Source organism: Heptranchias perlo, unplaced genomic scaffold (genome assembly GCF_035084215.1).
Source record: "Heptranchias perlo isolate sHepPer1 unplaced genomic scaffold, sHepPer1.hap1 HAP1_SCAFFOLD_52, whole genome shotgun sequence".
Lineage (NCBI taxonomy): Eukaryota > Metazoa > Chordata > Chondrichthyes > Hexanchiformes > Hexanchidae > Heptranchias > Heptranchias perlo.
Window position 1 is genome coordinate 471,021 of NW_027139537.1, and position 12,931 is coordinate 483,951.

The 12,931-nt window shown below is 47.3% G+C and overlaps 1 non-coding gene across 1 annotated transcript; it reads left to right on the forward strand.

Annotated features, from left to right (window-relative positions):
• The first annotated feature begins 5,968 nt into the window (after positions 1-5,968).
• Positions 5,969-6,186, forward strand: LOC137314578 (small nucleolar RNA U3). The gene has a single exon (XR_010961235.1). It is a non-coding gene; the product is annotated as a small nucleolar RNA U3 (small nucleolar RNA).
• The last annotated feature ends 6,745 nt before the right edge of the window (positions 6,187-12,931 follow it).

Genomic DNA, 12,931 nt, shown 5'->3' on the forward strand with positions numbered 1-12,931 from the left:
CACTAGAGAAAAAGTACAAGGTGAACTAATGGGTCTAAAGGCTGACAAGTCCGCTGGACCTGATGGCTTGCATCCAAGGGTCTTAAAGGAAGTGACTACAGAGAGAGTGGATGCTTTGGTTGTAATCTTCCAGAATTCACTAGATTCTGGAAAGGTCCCAGCAGATTGGAAAACCGCAAACCTAACACCCCTATTCAAGAAGGGAGTGAGACAGAGAGCAGGTAACTATAGACCAGTTAGCCTAACATCTGTCATTGGAAAAATGGTAGAATCCATTATTAAGGAAGTAGCAGCAGGACATTTGGAGACTCATAATACAATCAAGGAGAGGCAACATTGTTTTATGAAGGGGAAATCGTTTCTGACAAATTTATTAGAGTTCTTTGAGGAAGTAACGGGCAGGGTGGATAAAGGGGAACCAATGGATGCAGTATATTTGGATTTCCAAAAGGTATTCGATAAGGTGCCACATAAAAGATTACTGCGCAAGCTAAGAACTCGTGGTATTGGGGGTAATATACTGGCATGGATAGAGGATTGGATATCTAACAGAAAACAGAGAGTCGGGATAAAAGAGTCATTTTAAAGATGGCAATCTTTAACTAGTGTGGTGCCGCAGGGCTCAGTGCTGGGGCCTCAACTATTTGCAATATATATCAATGACTTGGATGAAGGAACAGAGTACCTTGTGGCCAAATTTGATGATAATACAAAGATGGGTGGAAAAGCAAGTTGCGATGAGGACACAAAGTGTCTGTAAATGGATATTGACAGGTTAAGCGAATGTGCAAAATTTTGGCAGCTGGAATATAATGTGGGAAAATGTGAAGCCATCCGCTTTGGGAGGAAAAATAAAAAAGCAAAATATTATTGGAATGGAGCAATACTACAAAATGCTGCGTCCAGAGGGATCTGGGTGTCCTCACAAATGAAACACAGAAAGTCAACATCCAGATGCAGCAGGTAATCCGGAAGGCAAACGGAATATTGGCCTTTAATTCCAGGGGGTTAGAGTATAAAAACAGGGAAGTCATGCTACAACTGTACAGGGTGCTGGTGTGACAACACCTGGAGTAATGCGTACAGTTCTGGTGCCCTTATTGAAGGAAGGACATACTTGCATTGGAGGCAGTTCAGTGAAGGTTTCTCTTATGAGGAAAGATTGAACAATTTGAGTCGTTACTCATTGGAGTTTAGAAGAATGAGAGGAGATCTTTTGAAACATACAAGATTCTGAGGGTACTCGATGGGGTAGATGCTGTGAGGATGTTACCCCTCATGGGGGAATCTAAAACCAGGGGCTACAGTCTCAGAATAAGGGGTCGCCTATTTAAGACGGAAATGAGGAGGAATTTCTTCTCCCAGAGGGTCGTGAATCTTTGGAATTCTTTACCCCAAAAAGTTGTGGAGGCTGAGCCATTGAATTCATTCAAGGCTGAGTTAGAAAAACTTTTGATCAGCAAGGGCGTCAAAGGATATGGGGAAACGGCGGGAAAGTGGAGTTCAGGTAAAAATCAGATCAGCCATGATCTCATAAAATGGCGGAGCAGGCTCGAGGTCCCATGGCCTGCTCCTGCTCCTATCTCTTATGGTCTTAAGGTCTTATGATGAGGTAAAGTTGGTTTTTCCCTCGTATTGGTTCACTCACCACCTGTCGGAGGCCCAGTCTGGCAGTTGTTTTCTTCAGGTCTCGGCCAGCTCCATCAGTTGTCGTGCTACTGAGCCACTCTTGGTGATGGACGTTGAAGTCCCCCACCAATAATACATTCCATGCCCTTACTACCCTCTGTCCTTCCTCCAATTGGTGATCAACATTGAGGAGGACTGATTCATCAGCTGAGGGAGGAGGGTAGTTGGTAATCACAGGAGGTTGCCTTGCCCATGTTTGCCCTGATGACATGAGACTTCTTGAGGTCCCGAGTCAATGTTAACTACTTCAAGGGCCATTCTCCCCTGACTGTACACAGCTGTACTGCCAGCCCTGGTGAGTCTGACCTGCCGGTGCGACAGTACATAACTGTGAATCAATGATTACAGTTTCAGTGTCAAGCACTCACTATCTGAATCAATGATCACAGTGCTGGGTCACCCACCCACCGTGTGAATCAATGATCACAGTGCTGGGTCACACACCCACTGTGTGAATCAGTGATCACAGCGCTGGGTCACCCACTCACTGTGTGAATCAGTGATCACAGTGCTGGGTCACCCACACACTGTGTGAATCAATGATCACAGTGCCTGGGTTACCCACACACTGTGTGAATCAGTGATCACAGTGCTGGGTCACCCAACCACTGTATGAATCAATTATCACAGTGCTGTGTCACCCAACCACTGTGTGAATCAAAGATCACAGTGCTGGGACACCCACCCACTGTGTGAATAAATTATCACAGTGCTGGGTCACCCACCCACTGTGTGAATCAATGATCACAGTGCTGGGTCACCCACCCACTGTGTGAATCAATGATCACAGTGCTGAGATACTCACTCACTGTGTGAATCAATGATCACAGTGCTGTGTCATCCAACCACTGTGTGAATCAAAGATCACAGTGCTGGGACACCCACCCACTGTGTGAATCAATTATCATTGTGCTGGGTCACTCACCCACTGTGTGAATCAATGATCACAGTGTTGGGACACCCACCCACTGTGTGAATCAATGATCACAGTACTGGGTCAGCCACTCACTGTGTGAATCAGTGATAAGAGTGCTGGGTCACCCACTCACTGTGTGAATCAGTGATCACAGTGCTGGGTCACCCACACACTGTGTGAATCAATGATCACAGTGCCTGGGTCACCCACACACTGTGTGAATCAATGATCAGAGTGCTGGGTCACCCACGCACTATGTGAATCAATGATCACAGTATTGGGTCACTACCCACTGTGTGAATCAGTGATCACAGTGCTGGGTCACCCACCAACTGTGTGAATCAATGATCACAGTGCTGGGTCACCCACCCACTGTTTGAATCAATGATCACAGTGCTGTGTCACCCAACCACTGTATGAATCAATTATCACAGTGCTGTGTCACCCAACCACTGTGTGAATCAAAGATCACAGTGCTGGGACACCCACCCACTGTGTGAATAAATTATCACAGTGCTGGTTCACGCACCCACTGTGTGAAACAATGATCACAGTGCCGGGTCACCCACCCACTGTGTGAATCAATGATCACAGTGCTGGGTCACCCACCCACTGTGTGAATCAATGATCACAGTGCTGGGTCACCCACCCACTGTGTCAATCAATGATCACAGTGCTGAGATACTCACTCACTGTGTGAATCAATGATCACAGTGCTGTGTCACCCACCCACTGTGTGAATCAATGATCACAGTGCTGAGATACTCACTCACTGTGTGAATCAATGATCACAGTGCTGTGTCATCCAACCACTGTGTGAATCAAAGATCACAGTGCTGGGACACCCACCCACTGTGTGAATAAATTATCACAGTGCTGGTTCACCCACCCACTGTGTGAAACAATGATCACAGTGCCGGGTCACCCACCCACTGTGTGAATCAATGATCACAGTGCTGGGTCACCCACCCACTGTGTGAATCAATGATCACAGTGCTGGGTCACCCACCCACTGTGTCAATCAATGATCACAGTGCTGAGATACTCACTCACTGTGTGAATCAATGATCACAGTGCTGTGTCACCCAACCACTGTGTGAATCAAAGATCACAGTGCTGGGACACCCACCCACTGTGTGAATCAATTATCATTGTGCTGGGTCACTCACCCACTGTGTGAGTCAATGATCACAGTGTTGGGACACCCACCCACTGTGTGAATCAATGATCACAGTACTGGGTCAGCCACCCACTGTGTGAATCAGTGATAACGGTGCTGGGTCACCCACCCACTGTGTGAATCAATGATCACAGTGCTGGGACAACCACCCACTGTTTGAATCAATTATCACAGTGCCGGGTCACCCACTCACTGTGTGAATCAATGATCACAGTGCTGGGTCACCCATCCACTGTGTGAATCACTGATCACAGTGCTGGGTCACTCACCCACTGTGTGAATCAATGATCACAGTGCTGGGTCACCCACCCACCGTATGAATCAATGATCACAGTGCTGGGCCACCCACCCACCGTTTGAATCAATGATCACAGTGCTGGGACACCCACCCACCGTGTGAATCAATGATCACAGTGCTGGGACACCAACCCACTGTATGAATCAATTATCACAGTTCTGGTTCACCCAACCAATGTGTGAAGCAATGATCACAGTGCTGGGACACCCACCCACTGTGTGAATAACTGATCACAGTGATGGGTCACCCACTCACTGTGTGCATCAATGATCACAGTGCTGGGTCACCCACCCACTGTGTGAATAACTGATCACAGTGCTGGGTCACCCACTCACTGTGTGCATCAATGATCACAGTGTTGGGTCACCCACCCACTGTGTGAATCAATGATCACAGTGCTGGGCCACTCATCCACCGTATGAATCAATGATCACAGTGCTGGGACACCCACCCACCGTGTGAATCAATGATCACTGTTCTGGGAGACCCACCCACTGTTTGAATCAATGATTACAGTGCTGGGTCACTCACCCACTGTGTGAATAAATGTTCAAAGTGTTGGGTCAACCACATACTGTGTGAATCAATGGTCACAGTGCTGTGACACACATTCACTGTGTGTATCAATGATCACAGTGTTGGGACACCCACCCACTGTGTGAATCACCGATCACAGTGCTCGGTCACACACACACACAGTGTGAATCAATTATCACAGTGCTGGTTTACTCACCAACTTTGTGAAACAAAGATCACAGTCCTGGGTCACCCACGCACTGTGTGAATCAATTATCACAGTGCTGGGTCACCCACTCACTGTGTGAATCAATGATCACAGTGCTGGGTCACCCACTCACTGTGTGAATCAATGATCACAGTCCTCGGACACCCACCCACTTTTTGAATCAATGTTCACAGTGCTCGGACACCCACTCACTGTGTGAATCAATTATTACCGTGCTGGGTCACCCACTCACTGTGTGAATCAATGATTACAGTGCCGGGTCACCCACCCACTGTGTGAATCAATGATCACAGTGCTGGGACACCCACCCACTGTGTGAATCAATGATCACAGTGCTCGGACACCCACCCACTCTATGAATCAATGATTACCGTGCTGGGACAACCACCCACTGTGTGAATCAATGATTACAGTGCTGGGACACCCACCCACTATATGAATCAATGATCACAGTGTTGGGTCACCCACCCACTGTGTGAATCAATGATCACAGTGCTGGGTCACCCACCCACTGTGTGCATCATCGGGACTTGATAGGGTAAATGCTGAGTGATATTTTCCCCCTTGCTAAAGAGTTCAGAACTATGGGGCATCGTTTCAGGATAATGGGTCGGCAATTTAAGACTGAGATTTGAAAGAATTTCTTCACTCAGAGGCTGGTGAATCTTTGGAATTCTCTACCCCAGAGGGCTGTGGATCCTCAGTCGTTGTATGTGTTCAAGGCTAAGGTGGATCGACTTTTGGATACTCGGGGAATCAAGGGATATGGGGATCGGGCGGGAAAGTGGTGTTGAGGTTGAAGATCAGCCATGATCTGATTGAAGGGTGGAGCGGGCTCAAGGGGCTCTATAGCCTACTCCTGCTCCTATTTCATATATTCTTGTGTTCTTATGATCAGGACAGTTGCTGGAGACTGGTATCTACATGATGCAAATTAGTGCCTACTGGGTAATGGCTGTACGGTATTTCTTTTTCACACAATCACAAGTTTACAAAGGGTGTAGCGGAGATTAATTGCGTTTTTATTTGATTCCTCACAAATGAATAGCACAATGAATGGTCGAGGAATTGGTCCGCGCTCATCTTATGTTAAAGGGGGCTCGCTGACGTTGGAGAGCGGTGTTGCCGCATCTGTTTAGTAAGACTATACTTTTGGAGATCATTTCTATAGTTTTTCAACTTGAGAAATGTGTTCTGAAGCGTTTGGTTTCATCAACCATGAGGAGGAGATGGAATTTTTCCTTCTGAGCGTGAAGCGGGTTGGAAGTGTTGCTTGAGACCAGCGCTTGTGGCCATTGATGACCGTTCCCTTCTCTCAGTGTGCGAGAAGTGGAAGAAGGAAATGCATTCTGAGTGGTTCGTGTTTCTACAGCTCAAAAGTAGCAATATTTATCCGGTAATTATCTTATATTTAAAGGTGCTTCCCTCCAGTGAGAGTGCAAGTCTCGACCATCTCAGCCGAACTCGTGCTGCTATCTGTTGCTCTCCCCTACTTTTGTCGGTTTTTAAATGATCAGTCAGAATGTGCACTGAATTGATTTGGTACAGTCGATGTAGTTAATGGGGCACAAAATCTTGACTTGCATTACTGATTAAAATGATGCCCCGCCTGCCATCTCAGGTGGATGTAGAAGATCGCATGAAACTATTTTGAAGATCTTGAGGGGAGTTCTCCCAGGTGTCCTGGTCAATATTTACCCCTCAACCAAAATCACTAATACAGATTATCTGCCCAATACACCATTGCTGTCAAGGGTCAAGAGGGGCCTGCTGTTCCTGCAGGAGTGCGGGATACTGAACCTCAGCAACTATCGGCAGTGGTCACGCATATGGACCCAATAGCAATTGAACTGGTCGGGAATCAACGATAGTCATTCCTCAGGCCTGCGGATTCTGTTGTGAGGAGAACAATTCACCATCCCCGAGGTCAGAGAGGTGTTGGGTGGCCGCCTGCTCGCAGCAGGCGTTCTGTACAATAACGCCCCGCTCCGACTGCGGCCAACATAAAAGGGGATCCAAACATCTTCTACAAGCATGTAAAAAGTAAACGGATCGTAAGTGGAGGGGTGGGCCGATTAGAGACCATACAAGAGATCTACTAATGGAGGCAGAGGGGATGGCCGAGGTACTAAATGAAAACTTTACATCTGACTTTACCAAGGAAGAAGTTACTGCCAGAGTCTCAGTAAAGGGATATACAGTTGAGATACTGGATGGGCTGAACATTGATAAAGAAGAGATACTAGAAAGGCTAGCTGTATTTAAAGTAGATAAGTCACTCGGTCCGGATGTGATGCGTCCTAGTTTGCTGAGGGAAGTAAGGGTGGAAATTGTGGAGGTACTGGCCATAATCTTCCAAACATCCGTAGAAATGGAGCCAGAGGACTGGAGAATTGGACATATTACACCCTTGTTCAAAAGAGGGTGTGAGGATAAACCCAGCAACTATAGTCCAGTCAGTTTAACCTCGGTGGTGGGGAAACTTTTAGAAATGATAATCCGGGACAGAATTAACATTCACTTGAACGAGTGTGGGTTGATTGGGGAAAGCCAGCACGGATTTGTTGAAGGCAAATCGTGTTTAACTAATCTGACGGAGTTTTTTGATAAGGTAACAGAGAGTGTCGATGAGGGCAATGTATTTGAGGTCGTGTATATGGCCTTTCAAAAGGCGTTTGATAATGTATCTCATGGTCGGCTTGTCATCAAGATTGCGGCCCATGGAATAAAGGCGGCAGTAGCAAGATGAATACAGAATTGTGTCAGTGACAGGAGACAGAGAGTAGTGGTGAACGGTTGGTTTTCGGACTGAAGGGAAGTGTGCAGTGGTGTTCTCCAGGGGTCGGTGCTGGTACCGCTGCTTTTCTTGATATTTAATAATGAATTGGGCTTGGGTGCACAGGGCACAATCTCAAAACTTGCAGATGACACGTAACTTGGTGAACAGTGAGGAGGATAGTGGTAGACTTTAAGAGGATATAGACAAGCTGGTGGCTTGGGAGGAGAAGTGGCAGATGAAATCGAACACCGAAAGATGCGAAGTTATACATTTCGGTCAGAAGAACGCGGAGAGGCAATCTAAACTAGAGGACACGATTCTAAAAGGGGCACAGGAATAGAGAGATCTGGGGGTATATGTGCACAAATCGTTGAAGGTGGCAGGGCAAGTTGAGAAAGCGGTTAAAAAACATACGAGATCATGTGTTTTATAAATAGGGGCATAGAGTATACAAGTAAGGAAGTCATGATGAACCTTTATAAAACATTGGTTCAGGCACAACTGGAGTATTGTGTCCAGTTCTGGGCACCGCACTTCAGGAAAGATGTGACGGCCTTAGAGAGGGTGTAGAAGAGATTTATTAGAATGATTCCAGGGCTGAGGGATTTTAGTTGCGTGGATAGACTGGAGAAGCTGAGTTTGTTCTCCTTGGAACAGAGAAGGTTGCGAGGAGATTTGATAGAGGTATTCAAAATCATGAAGGGTCCAGACAAAGTGGATATAGACAAACTGTTCCCATTGGCGGAACTGTCAAGGACCAGAAGGCATAGATTTAAGGTGATTGGCAAAAGAGCCAAAGGTGACATGAAGAAAAACTTTTTTACACCGCGAGTGGTTAGGTTCTGCAATGCACTGCCCAAGGGGATGGTGGAGGCAGATTAAATCATGGGCCTTCAAAAGGGAACTGGATAAGTACTTGAAAGGAAAAATGTGCAGGTCTACGGGGATAGGGCGGGGGAGTGGGACGAGTTGGATTGTTCTTGCATAGCGCGGGCGTGGACTCGACGGGCCGAATAGCCTCCTTCCATGCTGTTACTTTCCTATGATTCTATGATTCTATGATTCTAATGTGTACGCCCCGAACCTCAGGGGCGAGCGGCTGGAGGTCTTCCAGCATCTCCCGATGCCGCTGGCGACCTCCTGTCATGTCGTTCTCGCAGGAGCCTTCAACTGCATCATCGGTGCGGCTGGACGCTCCAGCAGGGCCAGGGGAATACTGGACACCATGTCCAAACTCCTGATGAAAGCGGTAAAAGATGCTAAGCTTTGTGACATCCTCAGCAACCCTGTAGATGGAGCTGCACAAGAAAAACCTGGTCCAGGCTGGGCGGGTCCATCCGTTCCAGGATAGACTTCCTGTTTGTGTCCCCAACGCTCAAGGTCAGATCCACCGACGTCCAGCCGGTGTTCCTTTCTGACCACTGCCTCCTACTGGCTGACTGCCAATCGCAGGCGGACCAGAGGATGGGCAGGGGGATATTGAAGATGAACGTGATACTGTTGACCCCGGAGAACATCGAGGAACTAACGAGGGATTACACAGGGTGGAGGACCGTGAAACCCCTCTTCGACACCACGGTGCACTGGTAGGAAGCGATCAAGGCCCATATCAGGAAGTTCTTCATCCTCAACGGTGTTCAGGATTCGAGAGAGTGACAGAGGAAAGTATCACAACTCCAGAAAAGCATGCAGGATCTGGTCCAGCTGCAGTTAATGCGGGTCGATGTCGGGGAAGATCTCTGAGAGGTGAAGGACCAGCAAGTCTCGCTTTTCACCTCCGAGGCCTCAAAGATCATCTTCCGGTCCAGGTTCCACTCCGTGGAGCAGGGCGAGAAGTGCTCGCGTTTCTTCTTCCAAAAACTGCACAGAGAGACCTCTGAAATCAGCAGCCTGAAGGAGGAAGACGGGTCAGTGACGTCTTCACAGAACGACATACTGAGGATCAGCAAATCCTTTTATGCCGGGCTGTCCGACTCAAGGCCCACAGACAGCACGGCCTCCCAATCCTTCCTGTCCTCTATCACGGAGGATTTAGAGGGCAGCGAGCAGCAGGGAATGGATCAGCCACTGACATTAGACGAGCTGACAAAGGCCCTCTGTTCCTTTGAGAAGAGTAGAAGTCCCGGGAGCGATGTCTTACTGGTTGAGTTGCACTCGGCTCTGAAGGACTGGATAGGCCCAGACCTGCTGGAAGTATACGGGAGTTTGCTTCTGGCAGGCAGCATGTCAGAGTCCATGAGGAAAGGCATCATCACGGTTATCTACAAGGGGAAGGGGGAGAGGGAAGAAATCAGAAATTGGCAATCCATTTCCTTGCTAAATGTCGACTACAAGATTCTGTCTAAGGTCATCGCCAATAGGCTCAAGTCTGCTCTGGAGCGAGTGATCCACCAGGATCAGACCTGTACTGTACCCGGCAGGAAGATCTCTGGTAGCCTTGTACTGCTCAGGGTTCAGCCTGGACCAGGAACAGGCCTTTGACAGAGAATCCCACACGTACATGATGGACATGCTCTCCAAAATGTGTTTTGTGGATGGAATCTGCGATTGGATCTGGCTGCACTACGCAGACATCCGTAGCACAGTCCTAACCAACGCATAGGTGTCGGAGAGCCCTCCAATCAGATCTGGAGTCAGGCAGGTCTGTCCTCTCTCCGCAGCCTTGATCGTATGTTGAATCAAGAAGTTTGCTGCGTTGATCAGGTAGGATGCAGATATCAGTGGGTGACTATCCTAGGCAGCGGATGCTCTCAGGTTAAGTCCTCCCAACACATGGACGACGTCACCGACGTTTGCTCCGATCAGCAGTAGGTTCACAGTCCTCAGCCCTACCGTGAGCTTCCCTCGAGGCAGCGGCGGGGAGGAGACCATCGACCATCTCCTGGTGGGCTGCTCTTTGGTGCAGAAGGTTTGGAGACAGATGCGTTTATATCTGTCCCGGTTCATCCCCAACACCTCAGTAACACAAGATGCTGTGCTCTACGGACAGTTCCCCGGGACGCACATCAAGACAGATATGAACTGCTGCTGGAAGGCCATCAACTCGGTGAAGGAGGCCCCTTGGTCCGCCTGAAACCTGCTGGTCTTCCAGCTGATGGAGCTGTCCATGACCGAATGTTGCCAACTGACATACTCCAAGGTCCAGGAGTACGTGCTGCGGGATATAACGAAGCGAGGTGCAGCCTATGCAAAAGGTTTACGGGGAAAGGCCACCGTGCAAGGCCATTTCGCCATGTATTGTAAAGAAAGTACTAGAAGAATAAAATTTTGGGGCACAGATACACAAATCACTAAAAGTAGCGACACAAGTTATAAAAGGCAAATCAAGCATTGGAGTTCAAATCTGGAGGCGTAGAATTGATACGCAAAGCAGTTATGTTAAACTTGTGTGGAGCCTGGGTTAGGCCACACTTGTAGCATTGCGGACAGTTCTGGTCTCCATATTAGAGGAAGATATAAAAGCTTTGGAGAGAGGGCAAAAAAGATTCACAAGGATGATACCAGAAGTTAGAAGATATACTTATCAGGAAAGGCTGAACAGGCTGGATCTCTTCTCTGAAGAAAGGAGAAAGCTGAGGGGTGACCTGATAGAGGCCTTTAAGACAATGATGGGGTTTGATAGGGTAGACGTAGAGAAAATGTTTCCACTTGTGAGGGAGTCCAAAATTAGAGGTCATAAATATAAGATAGTCACTTATAAATCCAATAGGGAATTCAGGAGAAACTTCATTACCAAAGAGTGGTAAGAATGTGGAACTCACCACCACAAGCAGTAGTTGTGGCAAATAACGTAGATGCATTTAAGGGGAAGCTAGATAAGCACAAGATGGAGAAAGGAATAGGGTATCCTGATAGGGTTAGATGAAGTGGGGAGGGAGGGGGCTCGTGTGCAGCAAAAAAGCTGGCATAAACCAGTTGGGCCGAATTGCCTGTTTCTGTGCTGGAGTATCGATGTAAGTCAATGTACTATTTTGAGGGTGGTGGAAGAGCAGAGGGACCTGGGGGCGCATATTCACAAAACTTTGAAGGTGGCAGGGCAAGTTGATAAGGCGGTTAAGCAAGTGTAAGGGATACATGGGTTTGTAAATAGGGGCATTGAATACACAAATAGGGAAGTGATGTTAAACCTTTACAAAAGACTAGTTAGGCCTCAGCCGGACTATTGTGTACAACACTGGACAACACACTTTAAGAAGGAAGACAAGGCCTTGGAGAGGGTTGAGTGGAGACTTACCAGGGTGAGACCAGGGATGAGTGACTACATTTTTGAGGAGGGATTGGAGAAGGTGGGATTGTTCGCCTTAGATCAGAGAAGGTTCAGGTTAAGGTTAACCTAATAGTGACGGGTTTTTATCGAGCAAACAGGGGAAACTGTTTACTCTGGCAAGTGGATTGATAACCAGAGGTCATAGGTTTAAAATAATTGGCAAAACAACTAGAGGGGATGTGAGGAGAATAGTTTTCACACACAGAGAGTTGTTGAGCATTTCCTGAAAGGATGGGTCCCTTTTCGAGGCTGCGTTCGTGTCAGAGGCTCCAAATTCATATCTTAACTGGGAAACTGCAGGAATAAGGTGAAACGGGTCTGCTTGTGTCCCTGGATTCAATGTGTAATATGGAGAAATCTGTAAAATGTATAAATGAATCTCCAGGAGTGAACATGGTCAATACAATTATATGAAAACTGTAAATGAAGCCGCTCATTGTTGGACCAGTCCTTTCTGAGCACAGCTTTTCACTTTATTCCTGAGAGAGGTCTCATTAAGACAAGGTTCTGAACTTTGAGAAGTTTGTGATATATCCACGTCATCATTTACATCGGAGTCAAAGCTGCTGAAGAAATGTGTTTGTTCAGATGACTGTAACTAATAGCAATGATCAGGGGTATAACCGTGTCAGTGGAGATTTACCCTCTGTATAAATCAGGGATCGCTGTAATGAATCCACACAGACTGCCTGCCGGAGCTGCGGTTTCCAGGCCAACAGAAGACATTGCTTCTCACAGAAATGGGATATTTAGTAATGTATCAGATAGAATGTATTTATTATCCAGTTCTTGCAGCCGTTGGAGTTCCAGGTCAGCCATTATCCCAGCTGTTCATGGTGTAAATCGATATTAACTCCGCTGCTGTGCTTGGCACTATTTTTCTCCCGTCGTGTATTACGCCGTGGACTGTTCTGTTCTATCAGTTGATCGACTGTCCTCAGTCTCTTGTCTTTTTGTCTTGCAGCAGTTGCATTGTATGCGTTATGATCTTCTATATCTAACCTTGTCATTGTTACTGAAATATTCTCTGTACTGAATGTTTTAGAATCAGGTGTCT